The sequence below is a fragment of the Oncorhynchus kisutch genome, linkage group LG14 (genome assembly GCF_002021735.2).
Source record: "Oncorhynchus kisutch isolate 150728-3 linkage group LG14, Okis_V2, whole genome shotgun sequence".
Taxonomy (NCBI): domain Eukaryota; kingdom Metazoa; phylum Chordata; class Actinopteri; order Salmoniformes; family Salmonidae; genus Oncorhynchus; species Oncorhynchus kisutch.
Window position 1 is genome coordinate 80,214,891 of NC_034187.2, and position 16,721 is coordinate 80,231,611.

At 46.4% G+C, this 16,721-nt stretch overlaps 1 protein-coding gene across 2 annotated transcripts in view; it reads left to right on the forward strand.

The window, feature by feature from the left end:
• Positions 1-16,721, forward strand: part of LOC109881183 (AT-hook DNA-binding motif-containing protein 1-like) — a 36,670-nt gene that overhangs the window by 5,762 nt on the left and 14,187 nt on the right. Inside the window, exon 2 of one of the 2 annotated variants that reach the window (XM_031789038.1) lies at positions 9,647-9,769. The exons of the other annotated variant lie outside the window; for it this stretch is intronic. The gene's annotated coding sequence lies outside the window, so the exon portion shown is untranslated. The remainder of the gene's footprint in view (positions 1-9,646; positions 9,770-16,721) is intronic. 2 annotated transcript variants of the gene reach the window in all.

Sequence of the window (16,721 nt, forward strand, 5' to 3'; positions counted from 1 at the left end):
ACCATAACCTCTGACTAGAGGGGCGGCGGCGGTGGGGAGAGAACATGATGGAGAGAGGAGAGTGCAGGCAGAGAGAAAAACGATAGAGGGAGAGAACGTGTGTGTCTAGCTCACTAACAAGCTGGAAAGAATCAGCTCAATTATTAAAGAGGAGAGAGAGGAGAAACTCTCTCACACACACACACACACACACACACACACACACACGCACGCACACACACACACACACACTCCATCTGCCATTCTCTTGCCCTCTCTCAAACACACACCTGCACACATAACTCTTCTCTCTCTCTCTATCTCTCTCTCTCAATACACACACATACACACACACTCTCTAACAGAGTCTCATTTGCGTATTGATTAGACACTGAAAGTCTGAAAAGAGATGTGTTACAGTGTTTGTGTGTGGATGCGTTTATATTTGTGTGTGTGTGTGTGTGTGTGTGTGTGTGTGTGTGTGTGTGTTCACAGAGCAAAAGACGCAGATGATCAGACAGGTGACAGATTATAAAACATTTATAAGTGGTTTATAAGATGTTAATTTGCCATTCCTCTAACATTGTCGCATCATTAATGCTTCTGTGGTTCTGGTGGTTCTGGTTCTGCTCCTCATTAACACAACAGTTAAAGGTTCTCTTCCTCATTAACACGACAGTTAAAGGTTCTGCTCCTCATTAACACGACAGTTAAAGGTTCTGCTCCTCATTAACACGACAGTTAAAGGTTCTCTTCCTCATTAACACGACAGTTAAAGGTTCTGCTCCTCATTAACACGACAGTTAAAGGTTCTGCTCCTCATTAACACAACAGTTAAAGGTTCTCTTCCTCATTAACACGACAGTTAAAGGTTCTGCTCCTCATTAACACAACAGTTAAAGGTTCTGCTCCTCATTAACACAACAGTTAAAGGTTCTCTTCCTCATTAACACGACAGTTAAAGGTTCTGCTCCTCATTAACACAACAGTTAAAGGTTCTGCTCCTCATTAACACAACAGTTAAAGGTTCTGCTCATGAATTAACACAACAGTTAAAGGTTCTGCTCCTCATTAACACGACAGTTAAAGGTTCTGCTCCTCATTAACACGACAGTTAAAGGTTCTGCTCCTCATTAACACGACAGTTAAAGGTTCTGCTCATGAATTAACACAACAGTTAAAGGTTCTGCTCCTCATTAACACGACAGTTAAAGGTTCTGCTCCTCATTAACACGACAGTTAAAGGTTCTGCTCCTCATTAACACGACAGTTAAAGGTTCTGCTCCTCATTAACACGACAGTTAAAGGTTCTGCTCCTCATTAACACGACAGTTAAAGGTTCTGCTCCTCATTAACACGACAGTTAAAGGTTCTGCTCCTCATTAACACAACAGTTAAAGGTTCTGCTCCTCATTAACACGACAGTTAAAGGTTCTGCTCCTCATTAACACGACAGTTAAAGGTTCTGCTCATGAATTAACACAACAGTTAAAGGTTCTGCTCATGAATTAACACAACAGTTAAAGGTTCTGCTCATGAATTAACACGACAGTTAAAGGTTCTGCTCCTCATTAACACGACAGTTAAAGGTTCTGCTCCTCATTAACACGACAGTTAAAGGTTCTGCTCATGAATTAACACGACAGTTAAAGGTTCTGCTCCTCATTAACACAACAGTTAAAGGTTCTGCTCCTCATTAACACGACAGTTAAAGGTTCTGCTCCTCATTAACACAACAGTTAAAGGTTCTGCTCCTCATTAACACAACAGTTAAAGGTTCTGCTCCTCATTAACACAACAGTTAAAGGTTCTGCTCCTCATTAACACGACAGTTAAAGGTTCTGCTCCTCATTAACACGACAGTTAAAGGTTCTGCTCCTCATTAACACGACAGTTAAAGGTTCTGCTCATGAATTAACACAACAGTTAAAGGTTCTGCTCATGAATTAACACAACAGTTAAAGGTTCTGCTCATGAATTAACACAACAGTTAAAGGTTCTGCTCCTCATTAACACGACAGTTAAAGGTTCTGCTCCTCATTAACACAACAGTTAAAGGTTCTGTTCATGAATTAACACAACAGTTAAAGGTTCTGCTCCTCATTAACACGACAGTTAAAGGTTCTGCTCCTCATTAACACGACAGTTAAAGGTTCTGCTCCTCATTAACACGACAGTTAAAGGTTCTGCTCCTCATTAACACAACAGTTAAAGGTTCTGCTCCTCATTAACACGACAGTTAAAGGTTCTGCTCCTCCTTAACACAACAGTTAAAGGTTCTGCTCCTCATTAACACGACAGTTAAAGGTTCTGCTCCTCATTAACACAACAGTTAAAGGTTCTGTTCTAGGAGTTGTAATGATGAATAGTTTTTATTTTCTCTCCCACTCCTTCTCTTCCTCCCTCTCTTTATTCCTTTCTCTCCCCTGCCTCTTCACCCCCTCTTCCTCATGTCTCTCACCCCCTCTTCCTCATGTCTCTCACCCCCTCTTCCTCATGTCTCTCACTCCCTCTTCCTCTCTGCTGGAAGGTAGTGTCTGCTGGGATCACACACTTCATGAGAGGGAGAGAGAGAGAGAGAGAGAGAGAAAGGGAGAAAGGGAGCTAGAGAGAGAAAGGGAGCGAGAGAAAGAGAGAGAGAAAAAGAGAAAGGGAGAGAAAGAGAAAGGGAGAAAAGAGAGAAAGGGAGAGAGAGAGAAAGGGAGAAAAAGAGAGAAAGGGAGAGAGAGAGAAAGGGAGAAAAAGAGAGAAAGGGAGAGAGAGAAAGCATTTCCTCAGCGTGAGCTATAGTGAGATAAGACAGAGAGAGGGAGAGATAAGGGTGGAAGATGGGAGGAGGAGAGGGGGAATGGGGGAAGATTGATGAATGCACTGCACACTCAGGCTCCTGGAGCGAGGGGGGGGGGCAGACAGGGAGGAGGACGGGTGGAGAAAGAGAAGAGAGATAGAGACGGGGTAGAGATGGATTGAGAAAGAGGCTGATTGACTGGCAAGGAGAAGAAGGGCTGTTCTTATCCTTTCAACAAAGTAATAATCTGAGGGACAGTACATGTGTGTGTGTAAATGTGTTTGGTTGGTTGGTTGGTTGGTTGGAGGGGTTATTTACAGTGCCTAGTGAAAATCGAAACACCCCTTGCACAGCCTTCACATTTGGCTGCCTTAAAATGTAATCTAAATAGTGATTACATTCGATTCCCCCCCCCGCACAGATCTACACAACCAACTCCACAAAATCAACTAAGATGTCTTGATTGCGTACCTTTGGCAGCCATTACAGATGTGAATCATTTTGAATAAGATTTTACAGTACCAACTCTGTTCAACAATGGACAACTCTGTTCAACAATGGACAACTCTGTTCAACAATGGACAACTCTGTTCAACAATGGACAACTCTGTTCAACAATGGACAACTCTGTTCAACAATGGACAACTCTGTTCAACAATGGACAACTCTGTTCAACAATGGACAACTCTGTTCAACAATGGACAACTCTGTTCAACAATGGACAACTCTGTTCATCAATGGACAACTCTGTTCAACAATGGACAACTCTGTTCAACAATGGACAACTCTGTTCAACAATGGACAACTCTGTTCAACAATGGACAACTCTGTTCAACAATGGACAACTCTGTTCAACAATGGACAACTCTGTTCAACAATGGACAACTCTGTTCAACAATGGACAACTCTGTTCAACAATGGACAACTCTGTTCAACAATGGACAACTCTGTTCAACAATGGACAACTCTGTTCAACAATGGACAACTCTGTTCATCAATGGACAACTCTGTTCAACAATGGACAACTCTGTTCAACAATGGACAACTCTGTTCAACAATGGACAACTCTGTTCAACAATGGACAACTCTGTTCAACAATGGACAACTCTGTTCAACAATGGACAACTCTGTTCAACAATGGACAACTCTGTTCATCAATGGACAACTCTGTTCAACAATGGACAACTCTGTTCAACAATGGACAACTCTGTTCAACAATGGACAACTCTGTTCAACAATGGACAACTCTGTTCATCAATGGACAACTCTGTTCAACAATGGACAACTCTGTTCAACAATGGACAACTCTGTTCAACAATGGACAACTCTGTTCAACAATGTCATTTGGTTGGGAAAAATTCATGAACAGCAATATTCAAACCTTGTCTCTGATTTTCAAGTAAATTTAAGTCAGGATTGAGAGTAGAGCACTCAGGAACAGCATCTTTTGGAAAGCCATTTTGATGTGTAATTTAAACTCTATCCCATGGTTAGGTTTTCAGAAGACGGGGTTTCTGGGTTACAGTTTCATTCTAAAATGGATGAAGTTGTTTTTCCCCTCTCCAAACAATACTTTCTGAATGCATGTAAATGGTGTGTATAGACAGTATGGTAGCATCATACCCAAGAAGACTTGAGGCTGTAATCGCTGCCAAAGGTGCTTCAATAAAGTACTGAGTAAAGGGGTCTGAATACTTATGTAAATGTGATATTTCAGTTTTTTATTTTGACTAAATTTACAAACATTTCTTAAAACCATTTTTTGTTTTGTCATTATGGGGTATTGTGTGTAGATTGATGAGGGAATCATTAAAACATTTTTTTTTGAATAAGGCTGTAACGTAACAAAATGTGGAATAAGTCAAGGGGTCTGAATACTTTCTGAGGGCACTGTATGAAAGAGGATAAAACAGTATGTAAACATTATTAACGTGACCAGCGTTCAGCAGCCTCTAAAGCCAGGTGGACACTACATGATTTTGGCCCTGATTTAGCTGTCGCAGACACGATTTTGGCCCTGATTTAGCTGTCGCAGACACATTTTTGAGATCGGAGACAAAATCCCCACGTCGTTGCTGCCGTCACCGACACTTGTTTAATGTGAGCAGGTCAGAGACGCAAATATGGGGCTACCGATCTCGTCTTTAAGCAGTCCCAGACATGTTTGATATGAAATCTGCAATGCTCTTGTAGTGTGAGATGTGCAACCACAAGTTTTGAGAACGGTTAACAATAGCCAATAAGAGCCAAAGATGAGATGATGACGTTGTTTCACATCACCCAGAATGTGTAGACTCTAATAAAATTCAATTACATTTTGGAGCAGGAGCGATGACTACTACTAGTGTGCGTCTGTACTTGCCTTTAACCAAAGCCAAAGTGTCAAATCATTACAGTACTGAAGTGCAAAAGCAGTGTAATTCAAAGTGTTGGCTAGACATTTCAACTTTGTATGGCAAGTGTGAATGTCCGACTGAAAATGTTTGATGTGCGCTGAGTGTCGGGAAGCAAGTTCAGGGAGCATTTGAATAAATAAACAGAACATAACCCAAAACAAGAAAACACGAACAACGCACAGACAAGACACAGGAACAGAAACTATGTCGACTGGGGAAGGGAGTGACATATATAGGCATATATAGGGCAGGTAATCAAGGAGGTGATGGAGTCCAGGTGAGTGTCATAATGCTCTGATGCACTTAACGATGGTGACTGGTGTGCCCCATAACGAGCAGCCTGGTGACCTGGAGACCGGAGAGGGAGCACACGTGACACCTTTACCATCAGTCCTATTAGCCAACGTGCAATCGTTGGATAATAAAAATGGATGAGCTTCGATTGAGACTATCCTACCAGTTTCACTGAGTCGTGGCTGAATGATGACATGAATAACATACAGCAGGAGCTTCAATTGAGACTATCCTACCAACGGGACATTAAAAACGGTAATATCTTATGTTTCACCGAGTCGTGGCTGAATGATGACATGGATAACATACAGCAGGCTGGGTTTTCTGTCCAATGGTAAGACGAGGGGTGGAGGTCTGTGTTTATTTGTAAATAACAGTTGGAGCACGAAATCTAATATTAAGGAAGCCTCCAGGTTTTCCTCGCCTCAGTTAGAGTATCTCATGATAAGCTGTTGACCACACTATTTACCAAGAGCGTTGTCATCTATATTTTTCGTAGATGTCTATTTACCACCACAAACCGATGCTGGCACTAAGACAGCACTCAACGAGCTGCATAAGGCCATAAGCAAATGAGAAAATGCTCATCCACAGGCGGCGCTCCTAGTGGCTGGGGACTTTAATGCAGGGAAACTTAAATCCGTTTTACCTCATTTCTACCAGCATGTTAAATCTGCAACCAGAGGGGGAAAAAAAAACTCAAGATCCCTTGCCCTCCTTGCCCTCCATTTGCCAAATCTGACCATAACTTCTTATTCCTGCTTACCAGCAAAAACTGAAGCAGAAAGTACCAGTGACTCAGTCAATAAAGAAGTGGTCAAATGACACAGATCCTAAGCTACAGGACTGTTTAGTGAGTACAGACTGGAATATGTTCCGGGATTCTTCCGATTGCATTGAGTTGTACACCACATCAGCCATTGGCTTTATCAATAAGTGCATTGAGGACGTCGTCCCCACAGTGACTGTAGGTACATACCCCAACCAGAAGCCACGGATTACAGGCAACATTCACACTGAGCTAAAGGGTAGATCTGCCGCTTTCAAGGAGCGGGACTCCACCCCGGACGCTTATAATAAATCCTGCTATGCCCTACGACAAACCATCAAACAGGCAAAGCACCAATACAGGACTAAGATTGAATCGTACTACGCGGGCTCCGATACTCGTCGAATGTGGCAGGACTTGCAAAATATTACGGACTACAAAGGGAAGCACAGCTGCCCAGTGACACGAGCCTACCAGATGAGCTAAATAACTTCTATGCTCGCTTCGAGGCAAGCAACACTGAAGCATGCATGAGCGCATCAGCTGTCACACTCTCCGTAGCCAATTTGAGTAAGACCTTTAACTTGTTATGGCTGCAATCCCGATATCAGGATAAGTGTCATCAACAACCGCTGAATAGCATAGCGCTACATACTATAAATATTTATATTCTTGAAATCACAAGTGCAATATAGGAAAACACAGCTTAGCCTTTTGTTAATCCACCTGTCGTGAAATTGAAATGATGCTTTACAGCGAAAGGAATCCAAGCGTTAGTGTAAGTTTATCGATCGCATGACAAAACATTAAGTACACTTAGCATCAGGTAGCTCGGTCATGAAAATCAGAAAAGCAATCAAATTAATCGTTTACCTTTGATGATCTTCGGATGTTTTCACTCACGAGACTCCCAGTTACACAACAAATGTTCCTTTTGTTCCATTAAGATTATTTTTAGATCCAAAATACCTCCGTTTGTTTGTCGTGTTATGTTAAGAAATCCACAGGAAAGAGCGGTCACGACAACGCAGACAAATTCCAAATAGTTTCCATAATGTCTACAGAAACATGTCAAATGTTTTTTATAATCAATCCTCAGGTTGTTTTAAAAATATATAATCGATAATATATCAACCGTAAATGTGTTTCACAGTAGGAGAGGGAAAAGCAATACCTATCCAAACTCTGTTGCGCGAGCAAAACTCATGTGACCACTTGAAGCGATGTTATCGTTCTGGCTCATTTTTCAAAATAAAAGCCTGAAACTATGTCTTAAGACTGTTGACACCTTGAGGAAGCAATAGGAAAAGGAATCTAGTTCATATCCCTTTAAATGGAGCAAAGGGAGGCTATGGAACATGGAGTTTTCAAAATAGAAGCCACTTCCTGCTTTGATTTTCCTCAGGGTTTCGCCTGCCATATCAGTTCTGTTATACTCACAGACAATATTTTGACAGTTTTGGAAACTTTAGAGTGTTTTCTATCCAATACTAATATTAATATGCATATATTAGCAACTGAGACTGAGGAGCTGGCCATTTACAATGGGCACCTTTTCATCCAAGCTACTCAATACTGCCCCTGCAGCCATAAAAAGCCATAATTTATGTCCAAATAGCTACTTTTGTTAGTGCGTTTTGTAAACAAATCCAAAGTCAAGAAGCGCGTTCACTAGGAGCAGACGAAATGTCAAAAAGTTCCGTTACAGTCCGTAGAAACATGTCAAAAGATGTATAGAATCAATCTTTAGGATGTTTTTAACATAAATCTTCAATAATGTTCCAACCGGAGAATTCCTTTGTCCTCAGAAATGCAATGAACGAGCATCACGAGTTTGTGGCACTCTGCCAGAGCACTGACTCTAAGAGCCCTTATGAGGACTCCCTTTACAGTAGAAGCCTCAAACAAGATTCTAAAGACGGTTGACATCTAGTGGAAGCCTTAGGAAGTGCAACATGACCAATATCCCACTGTATCTTCAATAGGGAATGAGTTGAAAATCGAACAACCTCAGATTTCCCACTTCCTGGTTGGATTTTTCTCAGGTTTTTGCCTACCATATGAGTTATGTTATACTCACAGATATCATTCAAACAGTTTTAGAAACTTCAGAGTGTTTTCTATCCAAATATAATAATAATCATATATTAGCAACTGGGACTGAGTAGCAGGCAGTTTACTCTGGGCACCTCTGGGCACCTTATTCATCCAAGCTACTCAATACTGCCCCCAGCCATAAGAAGTTAACTACAGCTCAGCGTTCAACACCATAGTGTCCTCGAAGTGCATCACTAAGCTAAGGACCCTGGGACTAAACACCTCCCTCTGCAACTGGATCCTGGACTTCTTGACGGCCAACCCCCCCCCAGGTGGTAAAGGTAACAACACGTCTGCTACACTTTAACACGGTGGCCTCTTAGGGGTGCCTGCTCAGTCCTCAGTATTTCCCTGGCACCACTCCGCCAGGGCTCTGACCTCCTCCCTGTGGGCTGTTTCGTCGTTGTTGGTAACCAGGCCTACCACTGTTGTGTCATCAGCAAACTTGATGATTGAGTTGGACACGTAGTCATGGGTGAACAGGGAGTACAGGAGGGGGCTGAGCACGCATCCTTGTGGAGCCCCCGTGTTTAGGATCAGCGTGGCGGTGGTGTTGTTTTCTACCTTCACCACCTGGGGGCGGCCCATCAGGAAGTCCAGGACCCAGTTGCACAGGGAGGGGTTCAGGCCCAGGGCCCTGAGCTTAGTGATGAGCTTTGAGGGCACTATGGTGTTGAATACTGAGCTGTAGACGATGAACAGCCTTCTTACATAGGTATTCCTCTTGGCCAGATGGGATAGGGCAGTGTGCAGTGTGATAGTGATTGCGTCTTCCGTGGACCTATTGGGCCTGTGTGCAAATTGAAGGGGGACTAGGGTGACAAGTAAGGTAGAGGTGATATGATCCTTAACAAGCCTCTCAAAGCACGATGGGGCAGCAGGGTAGCCTAGTGGTTAGAGTGTTGGACTAGTAAACGAAAGGTTGCAAGTTCAAATCCCTGAGCTGACAAGGTACAAATCTGTCGTTCTGCCCCTGAACAGGCAGTTAACCCGCTGTTCCTAGGCCGTTATTGAAAATAAGAATTTGTTCTTAATTGACTTGCCTAGTTAAATAGAGGTAAAATAAAAAAACGTCATGATGACAGAAGTGAGTGCTTTCGAAAGTCGTTCAGTTACCTTTGCTTTCTTGAGTACAGGAACAGTGGTCGACATCTTGAAGCAGACTGGGATAGGGAGAGATCATGTGATTATATCTTGCTGTGTGTGTTCTTAAGTGGCTGTGTGGTCTCTGATAAGTGTGTGTGTGTGTGTGTGTATGTGTGTGACTGGCTGTCAGTACCTACAGTTTAAATGTTCACAAGACGGCCATTGTTGTTCAAACAGCCAGCAGCCTTCTCCTTGGCAACCGGAGCTGCAGCAGTAACCCACGGCAACTGTGGAACAGGGGGAGGAGTCAGGAAGTCATGCCGCAGCACAGAGGCCCCTCTCCAAAACACTGGCCTCAAGGTCTGTGTATTGTGTATTGTGTGTGTGTGTGTGTGTGTGTGTGTGTGTGTGTGTGTGTGTGTGTGTGTGTGTGTGTGTGTGTGTGTGTGTGTGTGTGTGTGTGTGTGTGTGTGTGTGTGTGTGTGTGTGTGTGTGTGTGTGTAGAGTGTGTGCGACTGTTCATATATGTGCATTGTGTGTGTTTGAACTGTGCGTGTGCGTTCATGCGTGTGTGCACTCCTGGCTGCTCCCAGCTGTCGCTGTTGGTCACATGACCTGACTGAGGGGTGGCCATCAGCAGAGCCAGGAAACTGCCTTGAAGAGAGAGAGAGAACGAGGAAGGAGAAGAGGTGGGGGAAGGAAAAAAGGGTCAGGCAAAAGAGGAGAGGGAGGGAGGGAGGGGAAGGAGGAGATGGGGAGATGGAGGGAGAGGGAGGGGTGGTGGGGGATGAGGGGAGATGGATGGCGAGGGAGGGGTGGTGGGGGAGAAGGAGAAGAAGGGAGAGAGAGGTAGAGAGGTAGAGGGAGAGAGGTAGTGAGGAAGTGAGGTAGAGAGGTAGAGGGAGAGAGGTAGTGAGGTAGAGAGGTAGAGGGAGAGAGGTAGTGATGAAGTCAGGTAGAGAGGTAGTGAGGTAGAGAGGAAGTGAGTTAGAGAGGTAGTGAGGGAGAGGTAGTGAGGTAGAGAGGTAGAGGGAGAGAGGTAGTGATGAAGTCAGGTAGAGAGGTAGTGAGGTAGAGAGGAAGTGAGTTAGAGAGGTAGTGAGGTAGTGAGGGAGAGGTAGAGAGGTAGTGAGGTAGAGAGGTAGAGAGGAAGTGAGTTAGAGAGGTAGTGAGGTAGTGAGGGAGAGGTAGAGAAGTAGTGAGGTAGAGAGGTAGTGAGGGAGAGGTAGTGAGGTAGAGGGAGAGAGGTAGTGATGAAGTGAGTTAGAGAGGTAGTGAGGTAGAGAGGTAGAGAGAGAGAGGTAGTGATGAAGTCAGGTAGAGAGGTAGAGGGAGAGAGGTAGTGATGAAGTGAGTTAGAGAGGTAGTGAGGTAGAGAGGTAGAGGGAGAGAGGTAGTGATGAAGTGAGGGAGAGGTAGTGAGGTAGTGAGGTAGAGAGGGAGAGAGGTAGTGAGGGAGAGATGTAGTGAGGGAGAGAGGTAGTGAGGTAGTGAGGGATAGAGGTAGTGAGGGAGAGAGGTAGAGAGGGAGGGAGAGAGAGAGTGAGGGAGAGAGGTAGTGAGGTAGTGAGGGAGAGAGGTAGTGAGGTAGTGAGGGAGAGAGGTGGTGAGGGAGAGAGGTAGTGAGGTAGTGAGGGAGAGATGTAGTGAGGGAGAGAGGTAGTGAGGTAGTGAGGGATAGAGGTAGTGAGGGAGAGAGGTAGAGAGGGAGGGAGAGAGAGAGTGAGGGAGAGAGGTAGTGAGGTAGTGAGGGAGAGAGGTAGTGAGGTAGTGAGGGAGAGAGGTGGTGAGGGAGAGAGGTAGTGAGGTAGTGAGGGAGAGAGGTAGTGAGGGAGAGAGGTAGAGAGGTAGTGAGGGAGAAGTAGAGAGGTAGTGAGGTAGAGAGGTAGAGGGAGAGAGGTAGTGATGAAGTCAGGTAGAGAGGTAGAGGGAGAGAGGTAGTGAGGTAGTGAGGTAGAGAGGTAGTGAGGTAGAGAGGAAGTGAGGAAGTGAGTTAGAGAGGTAGTGAGGTAGAGAGGAAGTGAGGAAGTGAGTTAGAGAGGTAGTGAGGGAGAGAGGTAGAGAGGTAGTGAGGTAGTGAGGGAGAGAGATAGTGAGGTAGTGAGGGAGAGAGGTAGTATATTCGGTTCTTCTTGTCTTCATATAACTACACCCTAGCCAATAGCTTTTATACACTTCCCCCTATGCCCTACACCCTAGCTTTTATATACTTCCCCCTATACCTACACCCTACACCCTAGACCCTAGTTTTTATATACTTCCCCCCTAGCCCCTACACCCTAGCCCCTAACTTTTATATACTTCCCCTCTAGCACCTACACCCTAGCCCCTAGCTTTTATATACTTCCCCCTAGCCCCTACACCCTAGCCCCTAGCTTTTTATATACAGTACTTCCCCCCTAGCCCCTACACCCTAGCCCCTAGCTTTATATACTTCCCCCTAGCCCCTACCCCCTAGCTTTTATATACTTCCCCCCTGGCCCCTACACCCTAGCCCCTAGCTTTTATATACTTCCCCCCTAGCCCCTACACCCTAGCCCCTAGCTTTTATATACTTCCCCCCTAGCCCCTACACCCTAGCCCCTAGCTTTTATATACTTCCCCCCTAGCCCCTACACCCTAGCCCCTACACCCTAGCCCCTACATCCTAGCCTCTACACCCCTAGCCCCTACACCCTAGCCCCTACACCCCTAGCCCCTTACACCCTAGCCCCCCATACAACCCTAGCCCCTACACCCCTAGCCCCTACACCCTAGCCCCTACACCCCTAGCCCCTACACCCTAGCCCCTACACCCCTAGCCCCTACCACCCTAGCCCCTACACCCTAGCCCCTACACCCCTAGCCCCCTACACCCTAGCCCCTAACCCTAGCCCTACACCCTAGCCCCTACACCCTAGCCCCTACACCCTAGCCCCTACACCCTAGCCCCTACACCCCTAGCCCCTACACCCCTAGCCCCTACACCCCTAGCCCCTACACCCTAGCCCCTACACCCTAGCCCCTACACCCCTAGCCCCTACACCCTAGCCCCTACACCCTAGCCCCTACACCCTAGCCCCCTACACCCCTAGCCCCTACACCCCTAGCCCTACACCCTAGCCCCTACACCCCTAGCCCCTACACCCTAGCCCCTACACCCCTAGCCCCTACACCCTAGCCCCTACACCCCTAGCCCCTACACCCTAGCCCCTACACCCCTAGCCCCTACACCCTAGCCCCTACACCCTAGCTCCCTACACCCCTAGCCCCTACACCCTAGCCCCTACAACCCTAGCCCCTACACCAATAGCCCCTACACCCCTAGCCCCTACACCCTAGCCCCTACACCCTAGCCCCTACACCCTAGCCCCTACACCCCTAGCCCCTACACCCTAGCCCCTACACCCTAGCCCCTACACCCCTAGCCCCTACACCCCTAGCCCCTACACCCTAGCCCCTACACCCCTAGCTCCACAGGTAACTTCCACAAAGCTGTGAACGATCTGAGAGACAAGGCAAGAAGGGCCTTCCTTCTATGCCATCAAAAGGAACATAACATTGACATACCAGTTAGGATCTGGCGAAAAATACTTGAATCAGCCATAGAACCCATTTCCCTTTATGGTTGTGAGGTCTGGGGTCCGCTCACCAACCAAGAATTCACAAAATGGGACAAGCACCAAATTGAGACTCCGCACGCAGAATTCTGCAAATATATCCTCTGTGTACAACGTAGAACACCAAATAATGCATGCAGAGCAGAATTAGGCCGATACCCACTAATGATCAAAATCCAGAAAAGAGCTGTTAAATTCTACAACCACCTAAAATGGAGCGATTCCCAAACCTTCCATATCAATGCCATCACCTACAGAGAGATGAACCTGGAGAAGAGTCCCCTAAGCAAGCTGGTCCTGGGGCTCTGTTCACAAACACAAACACACCCCACAGAGCCCCAGGACAGCAGCACAATTAGACCCAACCACATCATGAGAAAACAAAAAGATAATTACTTGACTCAATGGAAAGAATTGACAAAAGAACAGAGCAAACTAGAATGCTATTTGGCCCTAAACAGAGAGGACACAGTGGCAGAATACCTGACCACTGTTAATGACCCAAAATTAAGGAAAGCTTTGACTATGTACAGACTCAGTGAGCATAGCCTTGCTATTGAGAAAGGCCCCCGTAGGCAGATATGGCTCTCAAGAGAAGACAGGCTATGTGCTCACTGCCCACAAAATGAGGTGGAAACTGAGCTGCACTTCCTAACCTCCTGCCCAATGTATGACCATATTAGAGAGACATATTTCCCTCAGATTACACGGATCCACAAATAATTCGAAAACAAATCCAATTTTGATAAACTCCCATATCTACTGGGTGAAATTCCACAGTGTGCCATCACAGCAGCAAGATGTGTGACCTGTTGCCACGAGAAAAGGTTAACCAGTGAAGAACAAACACCATTGTAAATACAACCCATATTTATGTTTATTTATTTTCCCTTTTGTACTTTAACTATTTGCACAAAATATGACGTGCGTGCGTGCGTGTGTGTGTGTGTGCGTGCGTGCGTGCGTGCGTGCGTGCGTGCGTGCGTGTGTGCGTGCGTGCGTGTGTGTGTGTGTGTGTGTGTGTGTGCTCTTGGCAGGAGGTAGTGTTGAACACAGACTGATGATGAAGATCATTAGAAATTTCCTGCAGCTGGGGATGAGAGAGGAGGAGGAAGAGAGGAAGAGAGGAGAGGGAAGGAGAGGGAAACATATAGCCGAGGGAGAGAGGTGAAAGAGTGAGGGTAGGGAGAGAAAGAGAGCATTTAGTGAAGGAGAGGTGCGGGGTCGAGTTGAGTGGGTGGCTAGAAGGGGGTGGGAGAGGGCAAGGGGTGACTGCGGGATTAGAATATTAATCTGGTTCCTCAGTGATGGTTGTAGTAAACTGTAGTTTCTTAGTGATGGTTGTAGTAAACTGTAGTTCCTTAGTGATGGTTGTAGTAAACTGTAGTTCCTTAGTGATGGTTGTAGTAAACTGTAGTTCCTTAGTGATATTTATAGTAAACTGTAGTTCCTTAGTGATATTTATAGTAAACTGTAGTTCCTTAGTGATGGTTGTAGTAAACTGTAGTTCCTTAGTGATGGTTGTAGTAAACTGTAGTTCCTCAGTGATGGTTGTAGTAAACTGTAGTTCCTTAGTGATGGTTGTAGTAAACTGTATTTCCTTAGTGATGGTTGTAGTAAACTGTAGTTCCTTAGTGATGGTTGTAGTAAACTGTAGTTCCTCAGTGATGGTTGTAGTAAACTGTAGTTCCTTAGTGATGGTTGTAGTAAACTGTAGTTCCTTAGTGATGGTTGTAGTAAACTGTAGTTCCTTAGTGATGGTTGTAGTAAACTCCCCTTCTCTCTCTCTCTGTCTCCCCCTATCCCCTTCTCTCTCTCTCTGTCTCCCCCTATCCCCTTCTCTCTCTCTCTGTCTCCCCCTATCCCCTTCTCTCTCTCTCCCCTATCCCCTTCTCTCTCTCTCTCTGTCTCCCCCTATCCCCTTCTCTCTCTCTCTCTCTCTGTCTCCCTCTCTCCCCTTCTCTCTCTCTCTGTCTCTCTCTCCCCTTCTATCTCTCTCTGTCTCTCTCTCTCCCCTTCTCTCTCTCTCTCTGTCTCCCTCTCCCCTTCTCCCTCTCTCTCTCATCCCTTCTCCCTCTCTGTCTCCCCCTATCCCCTTCTCTCTCTCTCTGTCTCCCCCTATCCCCTTCTCCCTCTCTGTCTCCCCCTATCCCCTTCTCTCTCTCTCTGTCTCCCTCTCTCCCCTTCTCTCTCTCTGTCTCCCCCTATCCCCTTCTCTCTCTCTCCTCTCTCTCTCTCTCTCTGTCTCCCCCTATCCCCTTCTCTCTCTCTCTCTCTCTCTCTCTGTCTCCCCCTATCCCCTTCTCTCTCTCTCTGTCTCCCCTATCCCCTTCTCTCTCTCTCTGTCTCCCCTATCCCCTTCTCTCTCTCTCTGTCTCCCCCTATCCCCTTCTCTCTCTCTCTGTCTCCCCCTATCCCCTTCTCTCTCTCTGTCTCTCTCTCATCCCTTCTCCCTCTCTGTCTACCTCTTTCCCCTCTCTCTCTCTCTCTCTCTCCTCTCTCTCTCTCTCTGTCTCTCCCTCTCTCATTCTGCTTGTTCCTTCCTCCAGCTCTTTCATTCTCTCAAACTCACTCACCCTGACTTTGTCTCTCTTTCTCCACCCCCTCTCCTTTCCCTGTCTAGCTCTCTCTCTCTGTCTCCCTCTCTCCCCTTCTCCCTCTCTCCTTTCCCTGTCTAGCTCTCTCTCTCTGGCTCGCTCATCTTATCTCTCTATGTCAACCTCTCTCTTTTTCTCTCCCTCTATAAACTCATTCAGCCACTCTCTCCCTTTCCCCAATGACTTTCCCTATCCACCCCCCCTGTCTCTGTTGTTTCTCACTCTTACTGTTTCTCTCTCTCTCTCCCTCTCTCTCTCCTCTCTCTCTCCCCTTCTATCTCTCTCTGTCTCTCTCTCTCCCTTTCTCTCTCTCTCTCTGTCTCCCTCTCCCCTTCTCCCTCTCTCTCTCATCCTTCTCCCTCTCTGTCTCCCCCTATCCCCTTCTCTCTCTCTCTGTCTCCCTCTCTCCCCTTCTCTCTCTCTCTGTCTCCCCCTATCCCCTTCTCTCTCTCTCTGTCTCCCCCTATCCCATTCTCCCTCTCTGTCTCCCCCTATCCCTTCTCTCTCTCTGTCTCCCTCTCTCCCCTTCTCTCTCTCTCTCTCTGTCTCCCCCTATCCCCTTCTCTCTCTCTCTGTCTCCCCTATCCCCTTCTCTCTCTCTCTGTCTCCCCCCTATCCCCTTCTCTCTCTCTCTGTCTCCCTCTCTCTCTCATCCCTTTCCCTCTCTGTCTACCTCTTTCCCCTCTCTCTCTCTCTCTCTCTCTCTCTCTCTCTCTCTCTCTCTCTTTCTCTCTGTCTCTCCCTCTCTCATTCTGCTTGTTCCTTCCTCCAGCTCTTTCATTCTCTCAAACTCACTCACCCTGACTCTTGTCTCTCTTCTCCACCCCCTCTCCTTTCCCTGTCTAGCTCTCTCTCTCTGTCTCCCTCTCTCCCCTTCTCCCTCTCCCCCTTTCCCTGTCTAGCTCTCTCTCTCTGGCTCGCTCATCTTATCTCTCTATGTCAACCTCTCTCTTTTTCTCTCCCTCTATAAACTCATTCAGCCACTCTCTCCCTTTCCCCAATGACTTTCCCTATCCACCCCCCCTGTCTCTGTTGTTTCTCACTCTTACTGTTTCTCTCTCTCTCTCTCTCTCTCTCTCTCTCTCTCTCTCTCTCTCTCTCTCTCTCTCTCTCTCT